This window comes from Leopardus geoffroyi, chromosome A1, assembly GCF_018350155.1.
Source record: "Leopardus geoffroyi isolate Oge1 chromosome A1, O.geoffroyi_Oge1_pat1.0, whole genome shotgun sequence".
Taxonomy (NCBI): Eukaryota; Metazoa; Chordata; class Mammalia; order Carnivora; family Felidae; genus Leopardus; species Leopardus geoffroyi.
This window is the reverse complement of record NC_059326.1, coordinates 104,417,045-104,432,961: the sequence shown is the minus strand read 5'-3', so window position 1 is coordinate 104,432,961 and position 15,917 is coordinate 104,417,045. Positions and strand designations below refer to the sequence as shown.

General features: G+C 46.2%; 1 protein-coding gene and 1 long non-coding RNA gene across 4 annotated transcripts in view; one reads left to right on the top strand and one right to left on the bottom strand.

The window, feature by feature from the left end:
- Positions 1-15,917, top strand: part of MARCHF3 (membrane associated ring-CH-type finger 3) — a 150,854-nt gene that overhangs the window by 30,376 nt on the left and 104,561 nt on the right. The gene's annotated exons all lie outside the window — the stretch shown is intronic.
- Positions 680-15,917, bottom strand: part of LOC123602981 — a 109,064-nt gene continuing 93,826 nt past the window's right edge. The window contains exons 8-10 of one of the 2 annotated variants that reach the window (XR_006714658.1): positions 14,603-14,758; positions 897-1,076; positions 680-782 (exon numbers count right to left, since the gene is read on the bottom strand). This is a non-coding gene — a long non-coding RNA (uncharacterized LOC123602981). Of the gene's footprint in view, positions 783-896; positions 1,077-14,460; positions 14,759-15,917 lie in introns of those variants that run through there. The other variant, XR_006714659.1, reaches the window with a different exon arrangement.

The following is a 15,917-nucleotide window of genomic DNA, read 5'->3' as shown; positions in this document are numbered from 1 at the left end:
CTAAAAATGATTAAAGTGAGTGTTTGGCTGCTTGGCAAGACTCTGCCCTGATATTCAGAGGAGATTAGAGTAGCTTTGCAGATAAGCTCAGAAAATCTAGCTGGCCACAGAGTGATTTCCCAGCCCTCAGGCAGTCGCTGGGTGTCCTGGTGCTGATGTCATCGACAAGGTCGAGTCCTGGGAATCTGAAGATGGCACATCTTTTAAAAGGTGATATTTCCAAGCCTTAGACAAACTCTCAACTGCCTAACAGCTGATTTCTTTTACCTCCTCACCCGAATGCTTTCAGATCCTGACCAGTGGAGACACTTTGCAGGCGAGGCTTCCTATCACCTAGTTTATGTTTGGTTGAAATCGGGGATTATGGAGTTGGCCTAAAGCAGGGGAAATATGTCTGAGTGCTTTCTGGCCTTGGCTATGGTCAGCACCTTTATGCTCAACAGGAAAATCAGTTCAAAGGCTATTTGCGTTGGAGGCCTGGTCCTCCTGTGGCCTATTGTGGGTCACGGTAGCTGGCTTTAGAATCGGCGGGGGCATCCCAAACAGGAAGGAAAAAAAAAAAAATCAGTGACTTGTGGAATGTCTGATGCCCTCTGGTAACCTTCAGAGTTCTGTGGTAACCATACAGGCACCGTGACCCGCAAATCCAGCCAGTAACCCTCCAGGAACGGGTTACTCGCTGTGTTTGAGTAGGAATTCATGGAGTGATCCTGACCAAGGAAAACATTCAGCCAAGGGCACTCGACTCCGTGGGGCTTTTGTACTTTACCCTCAACTCCACTCTAATGAAACAGAAAGAGGGGCGGGGTGGGGGGAGGGAGAGTAAATGGAAAATGATCATTTTCTGTCTGATTTTGCTTCATGGAAGCAAATGGAAATGTCCATTCAGTACCCACCTATCAGCCACAGAGTTGCAAGCACCTGTTCTTACTTCCCCGAGCATGTGTCCTCCTCAGAGGTACTGGGAAAGGCTCTACAGCATTGTCAGAAATGTCTTGTGTTCCATCGGGCTGATTTGACGTTCTTCTTATAGACACCAGTTTGGACAGAATGGGGAAGATCAATAAATAGGATACCTGTGGTATGGAGAGGAAGAGGTTTGTTTTGTTTCCAGCTACATATGTGCCTGCGGGTGCACTTTTTAGAGCCAAGTTACCAGAATGTGAGAGCAGAGGAAAAGATGGTCTGGGTGGGGGTGGGGGTGGGGGCGGGGAGACAGTCACAGGTTTTGATTGTACCATATTCCCTGGGGCATCCGGCCCTTTTGTGACTGTTGGGCATTAACTAAACCCACGGGATGGCTTTCCCTCTTACTGTCCAGTGAATTGTTTCCCCCAGAGCTGCCAGCATTTGCAGCCAGACGACTTGTTCACCTTGGTATATTGCACACGGCCTGAAGAAGGCCCAATTGGCAGGCCCCGTCTGTGGATTCCGAGAGTCAGCAAGTGCAGGGAGAGATGTGGGGGCACTCTTGCTTGCTAGGCATATGGCGAGTTCACAATGCTAGACGTTTTAGCAGGCCATGGAGTACATTTGCCAAGGGAAAGAATACAGCGATAATGAAACTAGGGACAAGAAAATGCTGTAATAGAAGACGCCATCATGCTGCTAAATTTCATTCTTATTCCTAGGGCAAGTTGATATTATTGCAGGAGACACTAAGGATCAGGGCATGATAGAAGAGGAAGCTGTTCACAAGTATCAGTGATGTGCTGTACAGATCGTGATTCGCGTATTCATATCGGTGCTAGCAGTAAGAGGTTTCTTTCCTTTACGTAGTTCACAACGCATTGTTTGCTGGACCATAGTAGCACTGAATACTGCACAGATCTCACCCCTCAGCGGAGGGAAGGGGTCAAGATGAGCCAAGGGAAGGGGTCGAGTTGGGTCCGTGTCCCAACCCATTGAAACGTTTGCTCCATTTTTACACTTAAATTTACAGGGATCTGGCATTTGTATGCTGGCAAGATCCATAGCATCTGGGGGAGGGGAAGGGGTTGCTAAATTGCCGTTAAAACCTCCTTTGCTTTCTGACAAAGAAGTCAATTCAGAAACTTCCAAATGGTCTTGCTACTTGAGCCTCTACGTCTGCATTTGAAATTGTTCCCCTCTTGTCCTAGTATTATAGGCTTTTTTCTTCATCAGTGAAGTGTGTACAATCTCCTTCATGTCTAAGTAAACCAACTCTTCTGTTTTCTGCTTTTAAGTTTTTGTGAAAATGATACAGGTATCAGTTAAAGAAATAAAGTAGCACGGAGAAATGATTATATTGAAAAGCCATGGTACTCCCCCTGCCCCCCGCCCAAAATGGAAACCACACTGAGAAGGGGCTAGATTTGGGCGCATGGGGTGGCTCAGTCGGTTAAGCCTCCGACTTCAGCTCAGGTTATGATCTCGCGGTTCGTGAGTTCAGGCCCGGCGTCGGGCTCTGTGCTGACAGCTCAGAGCCTGGAGCCTGCTTTGGATTCTGTGTCTCCTTCTCTCTCTGCCCCTCCCCCACTCATGCTCTCGTTTTCTCTCTCTCTCTCTCTCTCTCTCTCTCAAATGTTAAAAAAATTTTAAAGATAAAAAATTTTAAAAACGAAAAAGAAGGCGCTAGACTTTTAGTTAGGAGTTTGGCGGCGGGGGTGGGAGGCGGGAATGGTGCTTAAAATGCCCGAGGAGAAGGTTTTACTGCACAGTATGTTGGCACATATTCTAGCCCTTCTAGTTCTTTCCAGTTTTTTTTTTTTTAACGGTTTATTTTGAACTCATTTTAGATTTACAGAAAGGTTACCAAAAAATAGAATTTCTGTATATGTCCCTCACCCAGCTTCCCCTAATGTTAATATCTTACATATAGCACAGTTTGACTTGTAAAAGTAAAATTTGGGGTTTCTAGCATCGGGCACGGACCTAAGGCGGGGGGTGGGGAGGGGAGAGAAACACGAGGAGTCTCTGCCGGCCCAGTGAACCGCTCTCCTTTTCACCCCCTTTGGAGTCCCGTTCTCAGCTGCAGGTGCCCGGTGAGGCAGGGGTTTTCCTGGGACACTGCCAGGCAGCTCTGACGTCCTCCCACCCTTCCACTCTCCCAAAGTTTTCTCCTACATGTTCTAGGCTCTTACCTCTCACTGTCTATCAGCCAGGGTTCTTCTCCAGAGGAAGGAACCAAAGAGATAGAGATGTAAATGACAGATATAAAATTAGCTACAGATACAAATGCAGATACAGTGAGAGAGACAGAGATAGAGATAGATTTATTTTGAGACACTGACTCTCATGCACGACTGTGGGGGCTGGAAAGTCCAAAATCCGTAGATCAGGCCGACAGGCTCGAAATTCAGGTAAGACTTGATGTTGCAAGTCTCGGAGTCCTAAATCCCCAGGGCCGGCCAGCAGGCTGGAGACTCAGGCAGGACTTCTATGTTACAGTCTTGAGGCAGGATTCCTTCCCTGGGAGACCTCAGATTTTGCTGTTAAAGCTTTTAACTGATTGGATTAACACACCCAGGCACATACACCACCCCTCGAATTATGGAGGGTAATCTCCTTTACTTAAAGTCAAATGATAAGAAATAGTAATCCCATCTACAAAATACCTTCACAGCAGCATAGAGACTAGCGTTTGCCCAAACACCTGGGCGCCACAGCCCTGTTCACACATAAAATTAACCATCGTCTGTTCTGTTCTCTTTGCCAGCCTCTCCTTGACCTCCAGAAACTTGTTGCAATCTTTCTTCTTCCCCTGATGCTCCTCTCCCAGTTGTATCTGCGTTACATCCCTCCCCTTTGTGTTAACATTTTATTACAGTCTAAGGAGATAAGCGCTTCTATTCGTTCTACTGTCTTCTACTTGTAGAAACCAAAGTTTACTTGTAAAGAAAACCTGATTGCTCCTGCAAGTGCCTCTCCTAAATACAGGCGTGTTGGCAGAGGTCAGCAGTCCTTTTGAGATTAAAAACAACAGCAACAAAAACATCACATGATTCAACTCCCATGTATTTATTTGCTTTACATATTGCTCAAGACAGATTTCCAATATTGATTCTTGGGGGTGTCTACTGCATCGTACTTACTTGGAATTTTTCAAATATTTACTTTATTTAAAAGGACCTCTCCAGGGGCGCCTGGGTGGCGCAGTCGGTTAAGCGTCCGACTTCAGCCAGGTCACGATCTCGCGGTCCGTGAGTTCGAGCCCCGCGTCAGGCTCTGGGCTGATGGCTCAGAGCCTGGAGCCTGCTTCCGATTCTGTGTCTCCCTCTCTCTGACCCTCCCCCGTTCATGCTCTGTCTCTCTCTGTCCCAAAAATAAATAAACGTTGAAAAAAAAAAATTTTTTTTTTAAATAAATAAATAAATAAAAGGACCTCTCCAAAGGAAATTGCTTATTTTCCTGTTTGTTTGGATGTAGGTCCTTCCAACTTTGCATATTTGAAAAATCTTCACGATATGAATCCTCAGCCTTCAGTCTGACCTGTAACTTTATTATTTTAATTTTCAAAATCACAAACAAAGCTCTTTGAAGGGCTTACTCGCCTCTGTAATTCACAGCACCTAGAACGGTGCTTTGTCCCAAGTAGGTGCTCAAAATTTTTTTTTAAACGTGCTTAAGTTTTTAAAAACATTCTCTAGCTCTGTATAATAATGGTATGATTCAAATGCTTCAATTTATGATAGTTCATTCATGCCTCAAATTTGATAGTACTTGTCAGGTAGGGTGGGAGCAGGCACTTTTAAGTCTCATTTTATAGGAGGGATACTTGGGCTGTGTCTGAAATGGTAAATAATTTGCTGAGGCCATGTACCTGACAGTTGCTGAATCTGCCTGAGTCCAAGTCTTCTGATTCTTAATTTTATGCTCCTTATTTTGGATGTATCACATATCCTTATGGAACATTAGACAATGAACATATTTCTATAAATCCTACTACTGTTAGATATGCTTGCAATGAACTCACATTCATGTCATGTTCTGCTAATACGCTAAACTATCCCTTTCTTTATAAGAAGTTAAGTTTCCTTGAACAATCTACCTTGTTGTTTCCGTATGTGTTCTGTACCCATGGACCAAATAGTCCTCCATGAAAATTGCTCTCAGCTTTAGGCTCTCTCCCAGCAAAGGTGTGTTTGAGGATCAAAGACCACTAGATCACCCAGGGGCCTCAGTCACTTAAGCGTCCGACTTCAGCTCAGGTTATGATCTCGCGGTTAGTGAGTTTGAGCCCCACGTCATGCTCTGTGCTGACAGCTCAGAGCCTGGAGCCTGCTTTGGGTTCTGTGTCTCCCACTCTCTACCTCTTGCCGGCTCACACTCTGTCTCTCTCTCTCTCAAAAATAAATAAACATTAAAAATTAAAAAAAAAAAAAAAAGAATCAAAGACCACTGTTAAATAAGACACAAGGATACACTGAACAGCATAGGGAATATAGTTAATAATACTGTGACAACTCTGCATAATGACAGACTGTAGTAGATTTATGGTGGTGACCATTTCCTAATGTACGTAGTGTTCAATCACTATGTTGTATACCTGAAGCTAATTGTATGTCAACTACACTGCCATTAAAAAACAGAATCAAGAACCCCTTTGTGTTTTCAGAATTTGAGCCTTCCTATAACTGCTCAAAATTCATCTGTACAAAAAAGACATGCTTCTAGTCTTAATATAAAACCATCAAATTAAACCTAACACATCATTTACTGATAGCAAATGGAGGTGCAACTCCTTCTCTCCCACACCTCCCAAGATGCATCTTTTCAGAAATCAGGGGCCCCTGGGTGTGCCGGTTGGTTAAGCATCCGACTCCTGATTTTGGCTCACTCAGGCCATGATCTCACGGTTTATGAGATCAAGCCCCACATTGGGCCCCTTGCTGATGACAGCACGAAGCCTGCTTGGGAATCTCTCTCCCTCTGTCTCTCTGCCCATCCCCTGCTCTCCTGCATGTGCACACGCTCTCTCTGTCTCAAAATAAATAACATTTTAAAAAAATCAAATCAAACCCGTCACATAATTGACTAATAGCAAACAGACTTGCAACCCTTTCTCTCCCATACCTTCCAAGATGCACTTCACTATGTTAAAAAAAAAAAAAAGTCATCATTACAAGTACAGACTCCTTGTTACAAACCTATAGTGATATTTTTTAAAGAAATACCACGTGTCTTGATTTAGTATGGAACGCAAGTGACAGAACCCACGTGTGGTCCCCAAGAGCAAAGCCCCATTACCCAGAGCCGTTCCCAATGGTTCTCAAGCTTCTCCTGCCACCAGCCAGCAGCACACAGGGGGACAGTTTCCTTGCCACGCACTCTCTACCTTTGGTTTCCCCATTTTTCTTTCTTCCTCATTTTTTCTGGGACCTCTCCCCCGCCCCCCCCCCCTCCCCACCAGGCCCTGTCATTCCACTGGACTTGCACACACATTGAAAGCTTAAATGCCTCGCTCATCTTTACTGCATTTTATGTATTATTCAGACCAGTTTCGGGGCAGGTCTCATCTGATTCCACTCAATTTGCCAGAGGTTTAAAGGATTAAACAATCCTTCAAGTATTTCCTGTTATCACTCCTCTTCTCTCAGTGCATGGGAGCATCCTTTGGGCCCGGACGTCATAACCTCCAGTGTGTGACCTGGCCTTCAGGGACCCCTGAAGCCCCGGAAGTGAAGGGGGAATAATGTGAAGCTGAAGTGCGCTTTCGAGGGGAGTGGCTCTGTAGTTTTCCTCAGATCCTAAAAGGGACCCATGACCAAAAAGGTTTAAAAACCTTGACTGGCTCTCAGTGGCCCTGCGCTCCTGCCAGATCATTCTGTTTTCACTTGAGGCCTGGGCAGGGCTCTGGCAATGAGCCAGCAGGCCCTGGAGCCATAGCCTGTGTCCTGTCTGGTTCCCGGGTCAGCCTCCCCGACCCACTGGGCTTTACCTCCGGAACTTTCTCTCCAGGGTGCTGCCCCTGAGCTGGGCCTCACCTCTGCTGGGCTTGTCTCATTCCTTCCCACATCCCCCTGTCCTGGCATGGAAGGTGTTCCTGTCCTGTTTCTTTCCCAAGCAATGTCGCTCCGGTTTTTGTTTGTTCTGGAGCCTCTTTTCTGAATATGGAGGTTCACCATTTTTCCTCAACCTCCTGTCTGCCCCGCCCCCCCATCCGTGTACCTGGCCCATCGCAGAGCCACTGCCCTCCTAGAGGGTGACACACTCGCTTCTTAGGGAATCGCATCACTCAAAAGACGGATAGCATCCCCATGCCATGAGAAACCCTGGCAGTTTCTTCCCTTCCAGCCCCCTAAAATTGCAGGGCCCACACGAACATGGTATAGTTCCATCCAAAGGTACCTGGATGCAAGCAGGTCTTACCCTGCTTCAGCCTCATCTAAATAACCTGTCTCTCTCCCTGTCACACGATAGCAGGTTTCGCATTCTCTCTCTCTCTCTATCTCTCTCTCTGTCTTTTAAGTTTATTTATTTAGAGAGAGAGAAAAAGAGAGAGAGGATCCCAAGCAGGTGACAGGAGCTTCGAACTCAGACTGTAAGATCATGACCTGGAGCAAAATCAAGACTCAGATGCTTAACCAGCTGAGTCACCCAGGCACCCCCAGGTTTCAGATTTTCTGATCAACTTTTTGCTGTTAGAATTGTCAAAAAAGGGGCGCCTGGGTGGCTCAGTCGGTTGAGCATCTGACTTCGGCTCAGGTCATGATCTCACAGTCAGTGAGTTCAAGCCCCGCGTCAGGCTGTGTGCTGACAGCTCGGAGCCTGGAGCCTGTTTCAGATTCTGTGTCTCCCTCTCTCTCTGACCCTTCCCCGTTCATGCTCTGTCTCTCTCTGTCTCAAAAATAAATAAATGTTAAAAAAAAATTTTTTTTTTAAATAAAAAAAAGAATTGGCAAAAAAAAAAAAATAGCCAACACTGATTAAATATGCAAACCCTCAAGGAAGGTGGACACAGATAAAAAGATAGGAAAAAGGTAAAGTCACACAGATTTTCAGTGCTTTCTTCTGGTTTGGGCCTTGGCTTTACGTTAGGCCTCTTCTAAGCAAACCCCTGCATCCTGTGCTCCTTCTGATTTGCTGCCCATGAGGTGTCTGGAGGTGCAGGGGGCACAACTGGAACGTAAGTTGAGGGACATGACTCCTTGACCATTTGAGCTTCAGTGGGCTGAGCTGGCATCATAAATCACGTTGGCAGAGAGGGTGGATTTGGGGCCCTGAGTGAACTGCCGTTCCAAGTCCAAAGTTAGCTCCCCACGAGGTCTGCATTCTCAGCCTGCTGACACTTCCGATAGTCTTTGCTGATACCCAAAACAGAGAATTGAGCCCTGCCATATTTAGATCCCTGCCCTAAGTCGGAGTTCTGAGCTGCCGCGTTGCTGTTTCTGATACACGATCCTGAGCCGAGGAAGTGACCGGCCTGTGGCCTCACAGACTCGAGAGCCGGGTCTGGGGCAGAGGGCTAGTTCCTGTCCTCAGATAGGGATGGGCACACCACGGCCCTGCCAGATCTCTCACCTACCCCTTCCCTCCCACCCTGAGGCCAACTTTTCAGAAGGGATCATCTGTCCCTTTGTTACTGAAAAACAAGCAGCTCTCTGGGGGAAGCCAAAGTCCCTCTAGGGGTGTGGAGCAACTGCTGGGCATTATGCGTGCAATCCAGCTATATGATTCTTCTGCATGTTTCCCGATCCCTTGCTCCTCCTGCAGAGGAGAGATAATGCAGGCGTGCACGGCTAACCCCACCGGAAGCCTTTCTCACTGTTAAGAATTGTCGATGAGACTTTGCAAAGTATCCTAGATGCTACCAGATGTCTCCGTCTAATCTGTCCAAAGAGTTTTAGGGAGGGGGAAACATTATGATCAGTGTTTAGCTGGCTGTGTGAACAGTGTGTCAAGAACAGCCTGAACCCATGTGGACACAGTGGAAGCGTCTTCCTGTCACATAGCACATTGAGCTCTCCCAACTTCTGACCACAAGTCCTTCCTCCATGTAATTATCTTTTTTTTTTTTTAATTTTTAAATGTTTTTATTTATTTTTGAGACAGAGACACAGAACCCGAGCAGGGGAGGGGCAGAGAGAGAAGGAGACACAGAATCCAAAGCAGGCTCCAGGCTGTGAGCTGTCAGCACAGAACCCAACGTGAGTCCTGAACCCACGAACCATGAGATCGTGACCTGAGCCAAAGTCAGACACTTGACTGACTGAGCCACCCAGGTGCCCCCACCCCTTCCTCCATTGAAAGAAACTAAAACAGGGATGCCTGGGTGGCTCAGTCAGTTAAGACTCTTGATTTTGGCTCAGGTCACGATCTCACGGTTCATGAGTTCAAGCCCCACATCAGGCTGTCTGCTGTCAGCACAGAGCCCGCTTCGGATCCTGTCTCTCCCACTTTCTCTCCCTGCTCCTTCGCCGCTCATTCTCTAAAATAAATAAACATATGAATTAATTAATTAATTAATAATAAATAAAAAACAAAACAACTCTTGATTTCGGCTCAGGTCATGTGATCTCACAGTTATGAGACAGAGCCCCACATCAGGCTCTGCGCTGACAGTGTGGAGCCTGCTTGGGATTCTCTCTCTCCTCTATCTCTGCCCCTCCCCTCCCTCAGAATAAAAAAAAAAAAAAAAAAACTTTAGTTTTTTATTATTTAGTAATAATAAAGAAACTAAAACAGCACAAAATGTTGACGTCTGGCTGTGCTCCTGTAAGGTCCGGATTCCCCTCAGCCAGCGAGGTCGTTTCTCCTTTCACAAAAGGACTCAAACACACTGGTTCTTGGTTGTCACCCAGCCATATTAGCGATGTGACAAAGACAATTCAGAACAAGGCATGTATACCCTCTCTGCCCCCTACTTTCTGAGGAACTTCTCTGTGCCAGGCCCTCTGCTTTGTACTTCATCTCTGATTTAATTAACACTCAGAACATTTCGATGAAGGCGTATTTAGTTAGCCCACGTTACAGATGGCGAAATGGAGGGTAGACCGTTGAGGTGCCCTAGGTACCGCAGCTAACCTTCGGTAGACGGAGGTTGGAAGCCAGGTCTCCGGATGTGAGAACCCCTGCTTGGTCTACGACACGTGCCATGGCGGCAGTCTGTTAGATCCCAGAACTAGACTTTAGAATCATCTGGGGGACTTGCAGACGAGGAAGTCAGAACCTCTTGGTGCGGTCCCGGCCGCCCAGGGAAGAGCTGCTGAGCACTCAGCGTCCCCTCAAGTACTAAGAGGACAGCCTGTCTCTCCATTATCCTGGGACGAGGAGGAAAAGTGTAGAGGGAAGATGCTGAGAGCGTGTTGCACACGTTGAGTGTGAGGTATTACAAGAACTTGGCACAGAGACGGCCACTGGCAAGTGGAGATTTGTCGTGAGATGCAGCAGGACTCGCTCACTTTCCCAAATGCGTGCAGATGGGATGTGAACGCCCCAAAGAAGGGGAGAAGGTGAACGGCAAGAACCGCCCAGGTCCTTCTGGAGCCGTCAGACGGTGCTCTTGTGTCTGTGTGCATACATCTCTCTCTCTTGAAAACGTGCTAAGTGACAAAAACGGACTGGAAGGGCCACATACTATGTGACACCACTGGTATAAAATGTCCACAGTACGCAAATCCATAGTGACAGAAAGTAGATTTGCGGTTTCCAGGGGCTGTGGGAAGAGAGGAGGGGGGGGGGGTGGCTGCTAATGGTATGCAGTCTCTTTTGGGAGTGACAGGTTTCTAAAATTGATTCCGGGGGTGGTTACACAACTCTGGGAATATACTAAAACCCATTTCCAATGGGTGAATCATGTGGCAGATGAATTATATCTCAATTAAAAAATAACGGTATACAGTAAAACCTTGGTTTGCGAGCGTAATTCGTTCCAGAAACATGCTTGCAATCCAAAGCACCTGTCTATCAAAGCGAATTTCCCCATAAGAAATAACAGAAACTCAGATAATTCATTCCACAACCCAAAAACACTCATGTAAAAATGATTATACAAAATACAAAATAATACAAAATAATAAAGAAATACATAAAGAAATAATAAAGAAAATACAAAATAAAAGGAAAAATAAATTAGCCTGCACTTAACCTTTGAAACCCTTTGTGGCTGGTGTGAGGGAGATAGGAGAGGGTTGTCGTGTAGGACAACTTTCACTATCACTAACGGAATCACTTCTATCTGTTGGCTCAATGGAATCTTTTTCTTTTGGTGCACCTTTAACAAGGAACCTATCCCGTGACCTAGAATGAAGCAAAGCATTCCTAAACTTACTTTTATAGGGAAAGGCAAAGGACTGTCCATAGGTGCTTTGAAGTAACAAAAAATACACCAGTGCCAGTTGTAGGCACCTTCCAGAACTCTGAAAAATCACTGATTTCTGCCAAACACCATGGCCTGCAACCAAGCATCTGAGTATGGGAGAAGATCACCCACAATCCCGCAGGGAGAGAGAGAGAGAGAGAGAGAAGAACCATCGGCTCAGTTGTGATCACGTGATGTTCAGCATCACGTGCTATTTTATTGCAAGACATTGCTCGTTTATCAAGTTAAAATTTATCAGAAACATTTGCTCGTCTTGCAGAACATTTACAGAACAAGTTATTCACAATCCCAGGTTTTACTGTATGTATACATGTATGTCGCTCAAACTGTCATTATTTACTCGACCAAAAATAAAATCCGAAATAAAATTACAAGTTATATCCAACCTTTAATTTGATGTGGGCACCTTGACTCATTATGCAGAGTCAACACACCCTTTATTCAGCTCCCCCTTCACAGGTTACCTTAACTGTCAGCACAAGAAACAAAATCCTGTAAGTTAGGACATGGGAGGGCAGTTTAAGGAATAATTAGATTCTCTATCTCAAGAACCGCATTTATGTGCAGTAGAGAAAAAGCTCATGATCCTTTGTGCCTTGATTGTTCCCTGTGGGAACCCTTCTCACCTGGCCTCTAACATACAGGTTCTTCTATATTTGGGTATTTAAAAACTGGGCTAGAAAAGGAAAAACTGAACACAGGTTCTTTCTTTCGGATTTGCATTAAAATGTGCATTTGAGGGGCACCTGGATGGCTCAGTTGTTAAGCATCTGACTTCAGCTCAGCTCATGATCTCACGGTTCATGAGTTCGAGCCTCACATCAGGCTCTCTGCTGTCAAGCATCGAGCCCTCTTCGGATTCTCTGTCCCCCCCCACCTCGCTCGGCCCCTCCCCAGCTCACTCACATGCTTTCTCTCGCTGTCTCTGTCTCTCTCTCTCTCTGTCTCTCTCTCTCTCTCTCTCAAAAATAAAATTAAAAAAAATTTTTTTTAATGAAAAAAGTATGCATTTGATCTTGGTCCACAATTTTTAAGCCTGAACAGCACAGATGTTTGGACAGTGGCACCAGGTTTCATTATCGCTGGGTTGTCCTCCTGACATGTTGGAACTGGGTATCGAAACACGCGAGGTAACCTGAAGCAGTCCTTCGAGCTGACTTCAAAGGAGAGGAAAGTGTTAACAAAAGTAGAAAGGAGTGTTTGGAAACAGCCTTAGCTATTTCACGGCAGACTTTGGGAGGACTCCAGGCCAGGGATTCTAAATACCATAGTAGTCAAGTAAAGTGTTCTTATACAAGTAAAATGAGCCTGCCTGGCAGCCTGTGCAGAAGGAAGCCTCACTCCAAACATAATATTTGATGCTGTCCACACTTTAGCACTCTGTTACCGTTGGCTTACGTATCAGATGTGATGTTTTCTCTGGTGGTTGTTTAAAGGAAGGGGGCTGGAAAATCCGCAGTTTGTTGGTATGGCGGGAGGAAAACTGTGCATACGCAAGCACGGATCCCTCTCCAAACTAAACACGTATACGGCACCTTCAGTTGAAAGGGAACGGCGTTTAGTGTTACTTCCCAACGCCTTGCAAAGGACATTAGTACTCCGTATCCATTTTACTAACGTATTTAAAGCAAAGGGGTCTCCAGGAAGTTTTCTCCACATACAATTCCTACAGCTGGAGCGGAAACCAATCCTGAAACATCTCCTCTTCTAAATTATGCCTCTGCCTGGCTTTCGCCATCAGAAGCTCCTGAGGCTGTACTGTCGGGGAAGTGGGCTCAGGGCCCCAGATGCTCATGTGCCAGAGTCGCGGATCCCCAAACGGGTCCGCATTTATTCGGCCTTCTGCACAGCCTTGCTTGACAGAGTAAAAGGCAAAGTAGGGGCCTCCTGTTAGGAGAAGTTCCATTCTTCTGAGAAGCTTTTCTTTCTCAGTGGACAGCGAACTATCCAGAGCAATCCTGGAAGAAGTCATTTGTTCACGGCTGGAGGCTGATTTGCCGCCCCGCAGAAGCACACGCAGTGCAAGAAGACACGCGGCGAGTCGGGGATTTTTCTGCACATTCAGCAGGGCACTGTGCTCGAACAACCGCTTGAAGAATGCTGAAGTCATGTGTCGCTGCGCACTGGAACAGTTCTTTGTGCAGCAGAAAAGCTTGACTGGTAGCTTCAGGGAGAGAGTCACGCACAACTGGTCCTGCCCGCCCCGGATTTTCAGTTCGGGGCCACAGAGAGCTTATTTCACATCCACAGATAGTCTCAAAACAACTTCCGACTCTCTTTCAACCACCCCCCTCGCCAGACCTTTCAGTAAAGATGCTAACAGGCTGCCAAACAGAAAATAGTAATTTCTCCTCTCCCCCACGTACTTTATCTGCCTGGCTGGGCCAGAAGATCACTCTGGACGTTCGCCGAATGAAAGTTTCGTTTGCCGACTACTGGCCCACGGGCCCACCCAGCCTCAGATGATGTATTTTGTTTGGCCTTTACTGTGTTTTCAAGAAATGTGTGAGTTGTCAACCTGTAAAACTCAGGACATTCTGCATAAAAATCTACATTTCTGGTTTCTCTTAAAATTCTGAAGTTCTGGTGATCCCAGGCCCACATTCTCAAGGCATACAGTGTGGTGAGGCCAAGGGGTAGCTCTGTGCTCCGGACCAGACGTCCGTGGTGACGCGGGAACAAGATTTCTCCCACGCATGCCAGAGTCCTCAATTCAGAGATGGGTGAAATGAGTTCAGTGTAGGGTACAGGACTTCACTCTCATGTCCAAAAGAAATAACCACTGTATCAAACCCAGAGACCATAAGGAACAGCACACTTAGCTGGAAGACAGGTACCACGGCTGTGTGACACAACTCCCCTCTCTCCGTGCTGCTACCTCAGTTTCCTTACCTGCACTGTGGAGGTGTTAGTAGCTGCCACTCGTCATCTTATTCAGTAATTCAGTCATTTAATAGCATCTATACAGAGGGGCCAACATCGAGGGTTTAAAGTCTCACAACAAGGATCTGCAAGTAGGACTTCATTTTCCCCATATATAAAGGGTCACAATAATAAACCTGTCTGCACCTGGCATATTCTGTATTCTCAATCATCGTGAGTTGTGTGTGTGTGTGTGTGTGTGTGTGTGTGTGTGTGTGTGTGTTTTAAAGTACCAACTGTTTGCCAAGATTTGTGCTAGGCCTTGGAAATATGAGTTTTTTGTTTTTTTTTAGGAGTTCCATTATCAGGCTTCTAACATAAGAGGTCCTTGGTTATTTACGGGGCCATATTTGAATCAGTACATTTCCCCCCAGAAAAGTATACACACACACTAACTTGCATAACATTCCAGGGGTGTGGCAGTTCCTAAAGCATGTTCAGGTGGCCTGCTCCATTGGGTAGGTCCTCACGAGGGGTGGTCCCACAGGATGCGGAAGTGGTAGTTCCAGAAGACGCAAGAGTCTCACGAAGGAATAGCCAGGCAGCGCGGTTCTGTGTGAGGGCAAGGGGCAGAGGTGAGATGGGCAGTAAGAGCAATTTTTAATGGACACGACATCACTCTTTTTTTTTTTTTCAGATGGAGAAAATATTCCTATTACAACTCATGCAGTCAGACCTAGCATTTTGTCTGTCTCTCACGTGTATAACTGCAGCTCCTTTAAAAAAAAATTTTTTTTAATGTTTATTTATTTTTGAGAGAGAGAGAGAGAGAGTGCAAGCAGGGGAGAGGGAGAGAGAGGGGGAGACAAAGAATCCGAAGCAGGCTCATGTCTCCGAGCTGTCAGCACAGAGCATGAGGCGGGGATCGAACTCACAAACCGCGAGATCATGACCTGAGCCTAAGTCAGACGCTTAACCGACTGAGCCATCCACGTGCCCCAGCAGCTACTGTGATACATGCTATGTTCCGATATTATCTTCTCTCCTACGATGCTTTAACCCTTTTTATCTAAATAGCTCTAAGTCATCTTGGTTGGGTATGGAGACTCATCTCAGTATTTGTTAAGCCGGACCGCTGCTTTTGCATAGGGTTGATTAGGCATATTGGCTTTTGTCCATATTCCAGTCTTTTCCTAGTCTTCAACCTGTAGTTCCCAGTATGCACAGAACTAATTGCACATGGGACCTGATTATCTGTTGGTGACCCAGATGGGGCCAGTGGTCACTCTGGGCCACCTGTGCCCTTGAGCCTCTCTGACCTTTAGGTTGGATGCAGCACTTTATCACGTTCCCTCCAAAACAAATCCAACTGCAAAAGTACTGGGAGGTGAGGAGGTAGGTTTTACTTAGAGTGTGGGAGACAGAGTGAAAATTCACTGCATTTCTCATCAAAATGCCCACTAGACAACCCCCACCTGCTGAAGCTTTTCTCTTTCAAAGGCCAGACTCTGGTCTTTCCTCTATCTTCACCCACTCTGTAGCCTGTGCTAATTCAGAGAACGGAACTTCTAAGCTTCTGCAATTTTGCTTCCTCATTCCTGTTATTTAATACCGGGTGAATTATGAGAAAGCTTCCGCGCCGAGGATGACAATTTTGTTTACACCATCCAACAAGCAACAAGCCCTCCTTAGTATTCCTGCTATTTGTGGCGGGGGGGGGGGGGTTAGGAGGAAGTTAAGTCACAAACATATCTTCCTCTCCTCCCCACCC